General features: G+C 39.7%; 1 protein-coding gene across 1 annotated transcript in view; it reads left to right on the top strand.

Moving 5' to 3' along the window:
- The window catches only part of sema3ab (sema domain, immunoglobulin domain (Ig), short basic domain, secreted, (semaphorin) 3Ab), a 453,520-nt gene extending 439,722 nt beyond the window's left edge, over positions 1–13,798 (top strand). Inside the window, exon 18 of the transcript XR_007933636.1 lies at positions 13,783–13,798. The gene's annotated coding sequence lies outside the window, so the exon portion shown is untranslated. The remainder of the gene's footprint in view (positions 1–13,782) is intronic.
- The last annotated feature ends 326 nt before the right edge of the window (positions 13,799–14,124 follow it).

Below are 14,124 nucleotides of genomic sequence, written 5' to 3'. Positions count from 1 at the left end.
GCCTCCTGCCTGCCTATGTTAAATAAGTGTTCAGACCATGCTCAAATATATTGGTTGCCTAAACTGGTTAAAAAATGTACCTTTCCATAGTCACATTGTTTAATTTCTTTTCCTTTAAACATGTCATTTTAACTCACAACAGAACTATCTTTTAGGATTCTGGAAATGTTGTAAAGACAGATGTTGCCACAGAAATTAAATTTGCTATCCAGATCATGGACTGTCAGTGCTAAAGATGGTAGATGGATTTGTCTATCCCAGTCTTTATCACTATGAGGAGGGGCAGATGTAGATGGAGGTGTTGATGGCTGTCACTCTGCATCAACTCTGCTTCTGTGTCAGGAATAAATTTAGTTTAGTATGTAAACAGTACTTATGAAAGGACTCTCTGGACTGGTCATGGCACTTCAGAATGGTAGGGCACAAGGTCACAAATTGTACTCACGTGATGAAAATTATGCATAAAATAAATGAGCATCTAGGATGCAACGTGGTCAATACCACTATTTCACAAATCCAAGCCAGGCTGAGTTTGTACATTCTCTCCATTCCAGATTCAGCTTTCTCAGAGTACCAAGATACCACACAGGTCCTAAAGATGTCCATGTTTGATTTATTAATGATTTTAAATTGGACTAGTGTGAGTAGATAGCGCTGCTGCCTCGCAGTTGGGAGACCTGAGTTTGCATGTTCTCCCCATGTCTGCGTGGGTTTTCTCCGGGCGCTCCAGTTTCCTCCCACAGTCCAAAGACATGTGGGTTCGGTGGATTGGCGATTCTATATTGGCCTTAGTGTGTGCTTGGTGTGTTGGTGTGTTTGTGTGTGCCCTGCGGTGGGTTGGCACCCTGCCCAGGATAGGTTCCTGCCTTGTGCCCTGTGTTGGCTGGGATTGGCTCCAACAGACCCCCGTGACCCTGTGTTCGGATTCAGCGGGTTGGAAAATGGATGGATAGTGTGAGTAGAGTGCCCTCCAAAGAACTGGCTTCCAATCTGTGCTTGTTTCTTGCACCATCTGATCCTGGTAGGATAGGCCCCAGCTTCACAAAATCCCATGATGAACTTAGTGGCATTTCAAAATAATTTTTAATTGCTTTGTAACCAGTAGTGCCAGCACCGAGCCCCAAATCCCAGACCCAGTAATACCCAACATAGTCACAGGTCCAAATAACTGATTTTTAATACTCCAAGCAAAAATATACAACACAATGAAAGTCTTTCCTCTCCTTCTGCCTCCAGTTGAATGTCGGCCGCTACCTTCTGACTCCTTGGGGTAAGGCAGCAGGCTCCTTTTATGTTTGACACGGAAAAACTTCCGGTGACCTGGCATGACTGGGGAACCAGGGCAGTTCTCCTCCGACAGCACACCTTGCAGCACCCAAGAACCTTGACAAGGCTGCACTTCTGGATGCCAGCTCCCATGAACCCCTGCGGGTGTGCAAGATGGGTTGCCTCCTGTGGATCACTTCCACCAAATGTATAGATGTTTCTGCTTGTTCATCCCCTGGCACATTCCTTCTGAGTAAATGGTCATGCCATCATCCAGCCGAGATGCCCATCTGTCCTCCATGGCACTCACGGCATATAAATTGAATATGAAAATGATTTTAAGAACTAAAAGATGTTCTGTTTTGTTACATGCAACTCAAAAATAAACATTTCCAGAATGGGGCAGCACAGTGGCAGTAAGCAGCTTGGTTACTGCGCAGTACCTATAAAAATTATTCAACCTCATTGGTAGTTTACACATTTCATTAAGGTACAATATTAAATCACAATGGATTATATTTGGCTTTTTTGACATTGTCCAACAGACAAAGACTCCTTAATGTCAAAGGGAAAACAGATCTCTGCAAAGTGATCTAAATTATTTACAAATATAAAAAAAAATTGGTCATATAAGTATTCCATCCATCCATTTTCCAACCCGCTGAATCCAAACACAGGGGTCTGCTGGAGCCAATCCCAGCCAACACAGGGCACAAGGCAGGAACCAATCCTGGGCAGGGTGCCAACCCACCGCAGGACACACACAAACACACCCACACACCAAGCACAATTTAGAATCGCCAATCCACCTAACCTGCATGTCTTTGGACTGTGGGAGGAAACCGGAGTGCCTGGAGGAAACCCACACAGACACGGGGAGAACATGCAAACTCCACACAGGGAGTACCCAGGAAGCGAACCCGGGTCTCCTAACTGCGAGGCAGTAGCGCTACCACTGCGCCACTGTGCCGCCCCATGTAAGTATTCACCCCTGTGAAATCAATATTTAGTTAAGGCACTTTTGGCAACCATGACAGGCTTGAGTCTGTGTGCACTAGTCTCTCTTAGCTTTGCACATCTGGGCACTGCAGATTTTCCTCATTCTTCTTTGCAGAACTATTCAACCTCTGACAGCTTGCATGGGAATGGTAAGGAGACAATTGGATTGAGATCTGGACTTTGACTTGGCCATACCAAAACATTAACGCTGCTATTTTTAAACATTCCTGTGTAGCTTTGGCTTTATGCTTAAGGTTGTTGTCCTGCTGAAAACAAGTCTACTCTCAAGATGCAGGTTTTTTGTAGACTATATCAAGTTCCCTCCAGGATGTCTCTGTATTTTTTGTATTCATTTTACTCTCTATCCTTACAATCCTTCCAGGACTTGCTGCCAACAAGTATCCCAACAGCTTGGTCCTGGCACCTCTATGATTCATGGTGGGGATGGTGTGTTTTGATAATCTGCAGTGTTTGGATTATGCCAAGCATGGTGTTTAGTCTAATGGCTAAGGCAGCAGACTCCTTTTATGCCGGACCCAGAAAGGCTAATTTGGACCTGTCTTAACTTGTGGGGAACATTTCTGGGTTAACTGGGAACCAGGGCACTCCTCCCCCAACAGCGCCTCCTTGATGCACCCAGGGACCGCAACAAAGCTGCACTTCCAGATTTCAGTTCCCTTGTCTCTGTATTTTTTTTTCTATTGTATTCATTTTATCCTCTAACCTAACAAGCCTTCTAGGACCTGCTGTCGAAAAGCATCCCAACAGCATAATACTGGTACCATGATGATTTATGGTGGGGTGGTGTGTTTTGATAATGTGCAGTGTTTGGATTATGCCAATCATGGCATTTAGTATAATGGCCAAAAAGTTCATCAGACCATAAAAACCTCTTCCAGCTGACTTTAGTGAGTCCCATATGTCTTCTGTGAGATTTGTTTAACAGTGGTTTTCTCTGTGCTACTCTCCCACAAAGCTGAAACTGGTGAAGCACCCAAGCAACAGCTGTCATATGTACAGTCTGTCCAATCTTAGCCTCTGTAGAATTCTCATAGGTCCCTTGGTGGCCTCCCTCACTAGTCTTCTTCTTGTAACCTTCATTGTGTAATTTTGGACACCATACTGACTCAGCACAAGAAACGCCTCATAAAGTGTGAGAAAGAGCAGCCCAGCTACAGACAGACACCAAGGAAACACAATGTCCTTAAGCACACACGTTTATTTTATGGTACTTTTTTCACACAACACAATGCCCAAGTCCACAGTCTCAACAACTCAGTCCTTACACTATACTTTTCTTTCTCTTTTGTTTCTTCTGCCACCTCCACTCCTCTCTCACAAGCTCTGTCCTTTGCCTCCCAACTCCAGCTCCCTGAATGGAGAGAGGCAGCCTCTTTTATACTGCACCCGGAAGTGCTGCATGCCAAGACTCCAGAGCTGTCCAGGCACCCCCTGTCAGTGGCCATGGGCCCCAGCAGGGTTGAGCTTCTAAGCTCCAAGCCCGTGACCCCAATGCAACCCAGGGGGGCTGCCCTCTTGTGTCCAGGGGTAGAAATTGCCCCTCTCCTGGTTCCCTGCTTTTCCAGGCCTCCCAGTAGGGCACGGTCCCTGGCCATCTATCACAAGTGACAGTTACTGAATAGCCACGGCTATAAGTCACATTTACTCTTCCAGAGTTCCCAATCGTCTTCTAGAGTCGCATGCTGTGTCTGTCTCCATGATCCCTTCTGCAAGGCTATATTTATCCAGAGCCCCGAGTGTCTCCATTTGCCTTCTTGAACCTTTCTTGTAAATTGTATTTTCAGCATAACATCCTGGCTACTACAATACAGTTTGAATCCATGTGATAATGCTTGTGATTCACAAATACATCAATAACCAGAGACATCTTTTATGAGTATGTCGATTTGCATGCATGCAGCTTGCTACAGTATTAACTGATGTGGAGTTGTAGGGAAAAGTATGAATCTGCCTATTACCACACAAGTGCAAAAGCATTCAAAGCCTGGTGCAGAATTCAAGAAATGGTTAATTGTGACATTCCCAAATCATTTCTATTGCAAAGCTGCATTTTACACGTTATACTACCCACACTTTTAATTCAGCAAACAGCACATGGCTTCTTCGTGTAGATGGAGCAATCATGTAACATATATCCTTTTACGAGATCATTGTTGTCCAGCAATTCCAAAACATTATGCCCTTCTTGGAATGATTATGTTAATCTCTACAAATGAATGCCAACTTTGGCAGCTCCTAGCAGGTTACGACAGCTCGCAAGCTCTCCTAAATCCCAAAGAAGTTAGGAATTATCTCCTAAATTAGAAAAATTGATAAAATGCTTTTACTCATACTTCTAAGTGTAGGATCAAATTTGCATCACACTGAGGTTTGTGAGGCGGGTAGGTTATTAGAGGTAGACCGGGATCCAAGAGGTTTTCTGGAATGCACAGTCTTTCTGACATTAGTTCCACTATACATCTTCATGACAAAGTTAATAACTGCAAAATTTTCCACCTCGTTCAAAAGGTGCAATTTTTCATCTAGTGAATTAGGACAGTTTTTAAATCTTCTTGTATTGAGAGACCTCACAGTTGAAAAGGTCCTGATAATTTATTATATGGTTTTTAAACTGTACAGTTGCCAAGTTCTATTGTCCTATTTTTGTCTCTACATTTGCATAGTTTATTAGTTTACTAATGAGTTCCATGGTCCCTACAGCTGAGTAAGAAGAAGGACGAGAGAGTACAATTCTACAGAACAATTTGTTACATAAGGTGGAAAATTAGATGGTTGAATGTTGTGAAGCTTTAGTTGGCCCTATTAGGTTTCCACATATTGTCCCATCTACTTCCCGAAGTGTGGTTCTTGTTGCTTAATTGATATTCTTTGAAACAAGTTCTTCTAGGGTATGCTACATTTCACAATTCCTATGACTTTAACAGGTGCTCTGATTTTTAGGGTCTGTTTGGATTCCTTTTGATTCCCAAGTCTGTCCATCCATTCAATCCTGCTTCTTGGTCTTTCCAGCAGTAGGCCTATTGTTAGGGGCTAAACCCTGTTCGTTAGCAAGTCAAGAACGATGTTCTCTGCCTGTCTGAGAGTTCCTGGGGTTGTGAACAACTCGCTCCCACACATTTACTGTACATTTCAGTTTGTTTCTCTCCCTCAGCCCCCAGTCTTTTTGTTTTATGTAAGTCACTGTTTTATGATGAACTATGTTGTTTTAAATGTATTTAATAAAATGTATTTTAATTCCTTATGAGTGTTTTTTTTTTTTATTTTTCATTATTATTTTTAAGATTAGGCAGTGCTGATTTTGATGTTAAAATCAGGATTTGGAAGTTTTAGGGTTAAGTTTTTCAAAAATACATTTTTTCCCCTAGGTTTTTAGGTTTATGTTTTAAGGTTAGGGTTTAATGCTTTTAGAGTTGAGCTTTTATGGTAATTATAGGTTATTATAACCTAGGTTATTCTAGGTCCTCAATAGTTTGGACCATTTACATACTCTGAGATGCTAGGTAAATATGGGCATTGTTTTCACTTTGACATTAAAAAGTCCTTTTCTGTTGATCATTATTAAAAGAGCCAAACTAAATCCACTGTGATTCACTGTTGAACAGGAATAAAATTTACTAGCGGTTTAATGCTTTACAAGAACCATATGTCCATATATCCATATTCTCCCCATGTGAATCTAAACTCACTCAGAATGAGTTAGTGTGAAGATGTATCAGAGTGTGCTTTGTGATGGACTGGTCCCCCATGAAGAATAAGGTGTTACCCAATATCTCATGCAACTATGACAGACTCTAACTCCATTCATCTCAGGGTTCAGTAAATATACACACACCCATACATATCTGTACAAATGACAATCAACTTGAACTTGAACTAATCAGGAAATTTGCTTCACTTTGAGTGACCCCAACCGTTTTCATTGTCTGTTTAATTTTAAAGTTGCAATGAGAACCAGCAATCACATGATCAGGGAATGAAAAATACAGTCATAGGGAACACCAGATGATTCAAAGTAAATCTCAGTTATCAGATACTAATAACAACAATACAAAAATTACAGTTATATATGTGACACCTGTATTCGCAGATTATTTGTGGATAGACAAGCTCATGGCAATATAATTACAGATTTGAGAATGAAAGAAGGTATTACAGAAGTCAAAGACATGAGATCATATTAACACATACTGTAGCAAAAAGAAAATAACTACCTACAATATAATGTAAGTAAAGAAACAACAATATGAGACATGTGCTTCTATATTTCAAACCTTTAATTGTGCCAACATTATTTCCAAAATATCTCAATAAATATTGCATAACATCACCTTCTCCAGGGTTGAACAGATTTACAGCATATCCTAGCACCATCGGTCACAAAGCAAGAAAATAGCCCAGAACAGAAAGTTAGGTTCATTTATGGAGCTACTTTGGAATCACCAATAAAGACTAACATGCAAGACTTTGCTGATGTTGGAGAAAAACAATATGCAAACTTTAGAAAGACAATAGTTTGCTGTGAAGAAGCAGCTGCACACTAGCCATGATGCCACCTTGGCTCTTGTATAAATATACCATGAAAAACTAATATGGTTAAAAAATGATAGTGACCTTTAAACTTCTTCACAATAGCCAGAAAAAGAAGGATATTGAGATAAGCAACTTATTTGCTTTTTCACTATGGCTGTGTTTGTCAAGGGTTTCCAAATAGTTCAAAATGCAGTTACCAGAAAGGCTTCAGCAATTTGTACGACTCATGTTCAAAACGACTCCACAGTGCAAGTGTTTGTGTATACTGTATTTGTTTCAAATAAAGAAGAATGTTGAGAAGAGCCTCAAGGGAGAAAAAAAGGAAAATTCTTGACTATGATGTTCAGCGTAAGGCCTAAGTGTCTAGGTTATGTTTCTTAAATTTTTTATATGTTATCACATACCATAGGACCACAGGCACGTAATGGTAACTTAAACTAATGGCAACTGTAACTGCCAGAAAACTATGTGTCCTAATGCCTTTATAGCTACCTGTTCATGTTTCTTTCTAACTGTTGTGGCGAGGGGCTGGGGGCAGTACCCAGCCGGGATGCCTGGAAGGACCGGAGGAGGGATTATGCCTCCTCCAGACCACAAGGGGGCGACTGCCCTGGTGGCTATGGTGATGACTAAGGGGAAGGAGCATAGAAGCTCAACCCTATAGGAGCCCGTGGTCACCGTCAGGGGGCGCCCCGATGCCTGAAGATCCCTGGCCCTCAGCACTTCCGCCACACCCGGAAGTACTGGGGGAAAGAAGACCAGAGACACCCGGAGTGCTTCCAGGTGCACAGCCGGCACTTCAGCCACACCAGGGAGTGCCAGCAGGCGCTCATTGGGAGGCACCTGGAGCACGTCCAGGTGGGTTTAAAAGGGGCCGCCTCCCTCCATTCGATGGCTGGAGTCGGGAGGAAGAAGGCAAGAACTCGGGAGGAGAGGAGTAGAGGTGGACCTAGAGAGAAAAGGCATTGTGAGAGGCCTGGACTTTGGGGGTGAAAGTGGGCTGTGTGGTGTGTCACTTTGAAAATGTATAATAAACGTGTGGTGGTGCTTGAACCTTCGGTGTCCACCTGTCTGTGTCCGGGCCAGTTCCCACACTGTCTAACTACAATCTGAGGACATTCAATTGTCTAAACAAAGAAATATAGCAGAGCATTAGGCAGCCAATTAACTTGTTAGCTTAGAGGGGGTAAACAGAATCTAAACCTACATTCTACTCAAATGAAGTGAAAAGTTACCATTAGCATTAGCTTAAAAGGTCTGGCTCTTACATTTCTGGCCACTAATTGTTTATGCAAGGAGCAGAGACAACTACTACACTTTACTTAAAAAAGCTACAAATTATGCATTAACACAGATACAAATTCAATCATAAAAACACAAACAAATATTTAAGAATTTCTCCTTTCATTTATTTGCTGTTACTTGTAGTAGACACAGTTTATTCAAAGATCTGCTCAGTGTTGGTTTTATAAATAGGCAGCAAAGGAATACAGCAATACTGTATGTGAACTTTTGTGGATGTTTAGCTACATCTGAAAAAAATGGGTTTGGTTTTATTGTCAGTTTGTACTTTTTCATGTATTCCATAATAAGCAGTTTTTGTTTATCTGAGGAACTTTCAGATTAACCAACTCTGAAATATCTTTCTTGCAGTAGTATTTCTTTAAACTTGAGAATCCATATCTCATGTATATGTGCCTGGGGATCACCTTCCTGACTGCCAAGGTAAGCAATACCACTCCACCACAAGAGGGGGCGCTCACAATAACAGTCTCTCCTTTTACACCCACAGGTTCATGAACCCGCATAATGAGAGCAGTTAACCCTGGCCGGGGCACCTACAGCTGGCGCCATCACTTCTGGTCAGGGCTGTATAAACCTGACTTGGACAGGGCTCCTAAGAAGTTCCTGCATGTTCCTACTCTGGGAGATACAATATTATTTGCCTGCTTAGCTATCTTTTTCTTTGTGTGTCTGCTATTGTGGACTGCTTTTGTTTTCTTCAGTTATTAAACGGTGGCATCCACCTGGTTCCCCAACATTGCATGTGACTCTACTCTGCTATCCAGGTCACACCATGCTACAGCTGTCTTTATCACGAGAATCCCTGAAGATTACAAAATTTTTCGTTGTCCCTGACCTCCTTAAATTTTCCTGACATATGCCAGGAAGCTCATAGCTCCTTATCACTGCACCAATTGCCCGCTATTGTTTTGCAAATGTGTCAATTAACACCACACAGCCTGCACTCCCCAACCCCTGATTTAGCCAGATGAAGACATTGCCCTGCTACAGTTCTCACAGCTGAAGTCTGTGTTGAAGTGTTTATCTGGCAATGAGTTGCAAGGAATTATATATTGTAGGTACATGAAATACTGTGATTTGAAATACATCCATTTCATGTTTGTTCCATGTCTACAACAATCTGTGTAAATGTAGAATGACATAGGAAATGTTATGCAAAAAATGCTGAACACACAGCTAAAACAGTTATAGTAATAGCAACATAAAGTCTTTACTTAGTTTACCTTCTCACCACCACAAAAAGTGAACAAGATTAGTGTCTTTATCTGGGACTTCTAAATGGATAGAACATTGATTTAATTCCTGCCATTAATACCACTGGCTCTTCCCATAATCTTGTAAGGAAACCAATAAGAGTGATAATAAATTGTGACCTTTCAGTAATTGTTTATTAAGAGAAGTCCCTTGGTAAGTGGAAGTACAGTCAAAAATCAAATTTTATTTTCCTTTGGATGATACATGCCATATTAGAGAATGTACTACACCTTGTTATCATTGTTATTCATGCTTTCTTTGGATCATTTGGCAGCATATCCCTTTTCCATTATGTCTCTCATAAAAGCTTTATAGTTTGTGGAAATCTGGAAACTTACTCAGTTTCCTTTTAAGGCCAATAGCACACTGTTCTGCCATACAGTGACTGTTTGGCATTTTGAGCATCTCAACTTTTTAATTTTAATTTATGTAATAATGGCTACCTACCAGTCTTGTAGACTCTGAGACTATGCATATGAACTTGCAACATTTCTTCCTTTCCTTCATAGTTGTGCTCTGGATAATTGGTATTGTATTGTTGATGCAATATACAGTAAGTTCTATTTCTGGTATTGGCACATGATTAACTGTACATATTTGTAGCTTACCACTGTCTGTTGTCAACTCATCTATTTCCACATATGGTGCCCAAGTCATCCATCCATGTACAGTCTTCACAGTGTGAGATCCCTCTCTTGCCTAAGCATGATTTGACACACCTCAACGATTTTATGTTTGTTCATGCTAATAACTAATTTTCTGAATTAATGAACATCCTGAAGATATGTCCATTTTGCAATGTCCTCTTGTTGTGGAATATTTTCTCTGGTCACTGGAATGGAGACCAGTGTATAGACTTCAGCAAATCAATGTAAGCGATTTCCTTTAGGCCACAGACTTGCAAATCTGATAAGACAGAAAATATGGTTAGCATTTTCTTGAATCTTCATCACACTACTTATTGTTTTGAGTAATACTTTAGTTCTTCTCTCATGAAGGTTTAACTGTCTCTGAAGAATAACAGCAAATTTTTACCATACTGTCAGGATCTATATAGGCATAGGTTTCTATATACCTTTCGGTCTTCTTGGATTTTACGTTAACAGGGATTACAAATGGTACACATTCTGCAGCAGTAAGTGCAAAGATTCCTTTCTTAGTATCCCGATAGATTTATGTAACTTTGGTGGATTTTGTTGCAACTGTTAGTGTGTAGAATATCTTGGTGCTGCAAAAAACATTTCTGACAAATCACTTTTTCTGTACAATTTTCACTAAAATGTCCATGTAAGACATCTCAAACACAAACCTTTAGATTTCAAAAAGTCACATTCTAAAGATTGCCTTTTTTAAACAGCTTTGGCTTGTGCCACAAATATTGCATGCTCAGCTTCCTCCTTCTTGCATGCTGCGATGTTTGTCTTTACAGATAAAGTATATGAGCACTGTGATCTGTGAAAGCTAATTCTGAAAACACTGTCTTCAAGATTGACATCATCTCCTAATTTAAGATTGCCAAGTTTGTTTCTAAAGAATTCAGCTAAGTGCTTATCTAGCTGTTCAACAGATTGCATGCTATCAATTAATCAATTCAGCTCCAAAGAACTTGCTACTTTTCATATTAAATGCACACTTCTTACGGTGATTTTTTCAGTCCTTATCAGAATTCGGTAAGGACATTAGACTACCATTGAGGCTTTCATACTATCGTCATATTTTAGATAGCTAACTTTTGATAAATTTTCTTACTCTATCATGACTTTCTTAATTTGCTTTAAGGCTTTCAATTACCATTCTAGTGTTCAGTCTCCTCTATACAGCTTCTTTAAGCTAATTAAACATTGGGTCTCTTTCTTTCGAACTTCCTGGTTCTCTAGTAAAGCTTGGATAACTCTTTCTTTCAGCATGAAGAATTCTTTTAACCAATGCACATGTGAACCATCTATGTTACTTCGGTGACAGCTGCTTTGCAAATGCAAAGTTATTTTAGATAACTAGAGTATTAGCCAAATATATTTCTTTCAGTCCCTATTGAAGGAATATCAGTATTTATCACAACTTATAGCGTTCTTCTATGTCTGATCTCGATCAGCCAATCACCATGCAAAAAAAGCAGGCAAGTGAATAAGTAAGACACAGTACCATGTGTTTATTTTATGTTATCAGATCTTTTAACTCGAGTATTTCAGTTTTGTTTCTATTATATGAACCAACTTCATCAGACAATTATTCTGTCTTAGGCTGTACTCACACTAGGCACGCTTGTTCCGTACCGTGCCCAAGCATGATTGTCCCTCCCCACCCCACCCCAACTTCCCTGCTGGCCTGTACTCACACTGTACTTAACATTCTTGGCCTGGACACGCTTTCATCATGACCATGTGACTTCATCTAAACAAGATCTGAACACAGAGTGACAACATCCATGTCAAAATGATTTTACTTATTTTGTTGTTGTTTTGGAGACGTGTAGAGCAGGATAATGCTCTATCCTCTTACAGATTTTTTTTAGTGTGCAGCATTTTGCTGGTAATCATGCTGCATGTATGAGAAGATTTTTACAGAGACAAATGATGTTAAGGGAGGAATTTGTCGCTTTTCTTGCCAACTACTGTACAATTCATGTTCATGTGTAAGGTTAGAATAAAAACCTGTTTTTAACTCAACTGGTATTAAATGAAAAGAGAATTGCATTATCTGACTTGTCGATTTGTTCACGTCATGTCTGTTTTCCGTGCTCGGGCACGTTTAGCAATCACACTGTTCTTGAATCCTAGTGAACTATGCCCAGGCACACCTCTTCCAAGCTGGCCAGGGCATGGTAAGGTTGGCCCAGCACGGAACGATCACATGCGAACAAATATGCTCAGGCATGGAACAAATTGCCAGAGTGAGTACACCTTTAATGTCCTCTGATGGCAGTTTTCTGCAGTAGACAGTAGCTCTGTCTATCGGGTGTTTCCAAGTTGTTCAAAAACAGATGAAAACGCAGCTATCATAGAGGTTTCAGCAATATTTACGACTTCTGTTCAAAAAAGACTCCATAGTCCAGGGGGTCTTTGTTTTACACTTTAGCAAAATTCAAAAGTAACAATTCACATAAAAACTAAAGAAGAAAGTTTATATAAAGATATATATATATATATATAAAAGATATCTTATTGTCCACAGTGTTCTGTTTAAGGCTAAATTGACTAAGTTACATTTCTTAAAATTTCTATATGTTGTCACACACACAAGAGCCATACAAGGAGTAACGTACATACAGTCAGAAAACTGTATGTCTTAAAAACTTTCTGTCTAACAGTTAATGTTTTTTTCTAGCTGTTTAACTGCAATCTGAGGGCTCTCTATTGTCTAAATGCAGAAATATGGCAGAGCATTAAGATCATTCCATTAACTTGTTAGCTTAAAGGGAGTAAAACAAAATCTTCCATTATTTATGAGAGACCAACAGTATATTCATTTCAAATTTAGTATAAATTTACCATTAACATTAGCTTGAAAGTTTTTGCTGTTACACTCACTTTAAACAAGTGTTTTCATTTTAGAAAACTTCCATTATCATTATTGAACATCCATTATTTATTCATTTTTTAATCTGCGTACTCTTAGAGTGTTCCTTGCAGGCAAAAACTGTCCTAGTAGTGTCAAGCTCAAGTCAGGATCCAGCCCTGGAGTCGTATGGCAATAATACAGAACATTAAAAACAAAAAATACTAAGGCATGTTTAAAAGTAGTGTCCTGCCTTTACACAAGCATACAGTACTTCTCAATACCTCTACAAACCTACCACCTTTTTTAACATGAAGTTTAAAGGTCAATTGTTTAAATGATCTTTAATACATTGTGCTTTTAGATGCCTATATTGTTATGAAGTGATGCAATGTTCAGTGCTGAAGTCACAGATTGAGAATCCTTGGTTTAAGTCCAGATGTTGTCAGGCACAGGTTGTATGGTCTCCCTCTGTGTATATGGTCATTTTTCTGGGTACGCTGGATCTTATCCCACATCCTCAAAAACTTAGGTTTACTGAAGGCACTGAATTGGCTCTGGGTGTGCATGAGTGGGACTCAGTCCAACGCTGTTTCATGCCATGTAACCAGTGAGGTAACCTCATGCCTGCCTATAACTCTGAATTGAATTAAGGTGTTAGTATTAAATGTTATGTTATTGTATAGACAGTGGTCCATTGTGGGTTTATTCATTGTGGGTTTAGTTTTTCCTGGATTTGAATAACATTTGCTTCAATAGCCAAAGCAAAGCTTAGAGTTCTCCAGTTCCTAGTTGGCAGAGACAATTGCATTTAATTAGTAGGGGAGTACAATTGTGGTGTGTTGACAGGGTGGTAAGTTCGCATTGCTGTTGTTCCTGTTGGTATGCACAGGACAGGGGTGAGAGGGGCAGGGATATGAAAGGTGAGTGAAAATTGGAGTTTGGTTTTATTATTTCTTATATATACCATTTTCTTGTAATTAAATATCTGTTTTTATTATATATACAACACTATGATCACAAAAAAAACAGAAAAAGATTGCAGTTTAGAAGTACGTATTTGCTTAGATTTACAGATAAAGTATAGATGCAAAATGCAAGATACCTTTATCATCACTGTACAATACAATGTATACTTTGGAGCAAGCCTATAGATACCTGAGATAAAAAGTATATAAGAGTAGACAATAAAATAAGTAAACATTAAGATATGAAAAGAACAGTTACTATTAACAATTCCAAATATACACAGAG

Source organism: Erpetoichthys calabaricus, chromosome 1 (genome assembly GCF_900747795.2).
Source record: "Erpetoichthys calabaricus chromosome 1, fErpCal1.3, whole genome shotgun sequence".
NCBI lineage: Eukaryota > Metazoa > Chordata > Cladistia > Polypteriformes > Polypteridae > Erpetoichthys > Erpetoichthys calabaricus.
The sequence above is the reverse complement of the archived record's forward strand: the minus strand, read 5'-3'. Positions and strand labels throughout refer to the sequence as shown.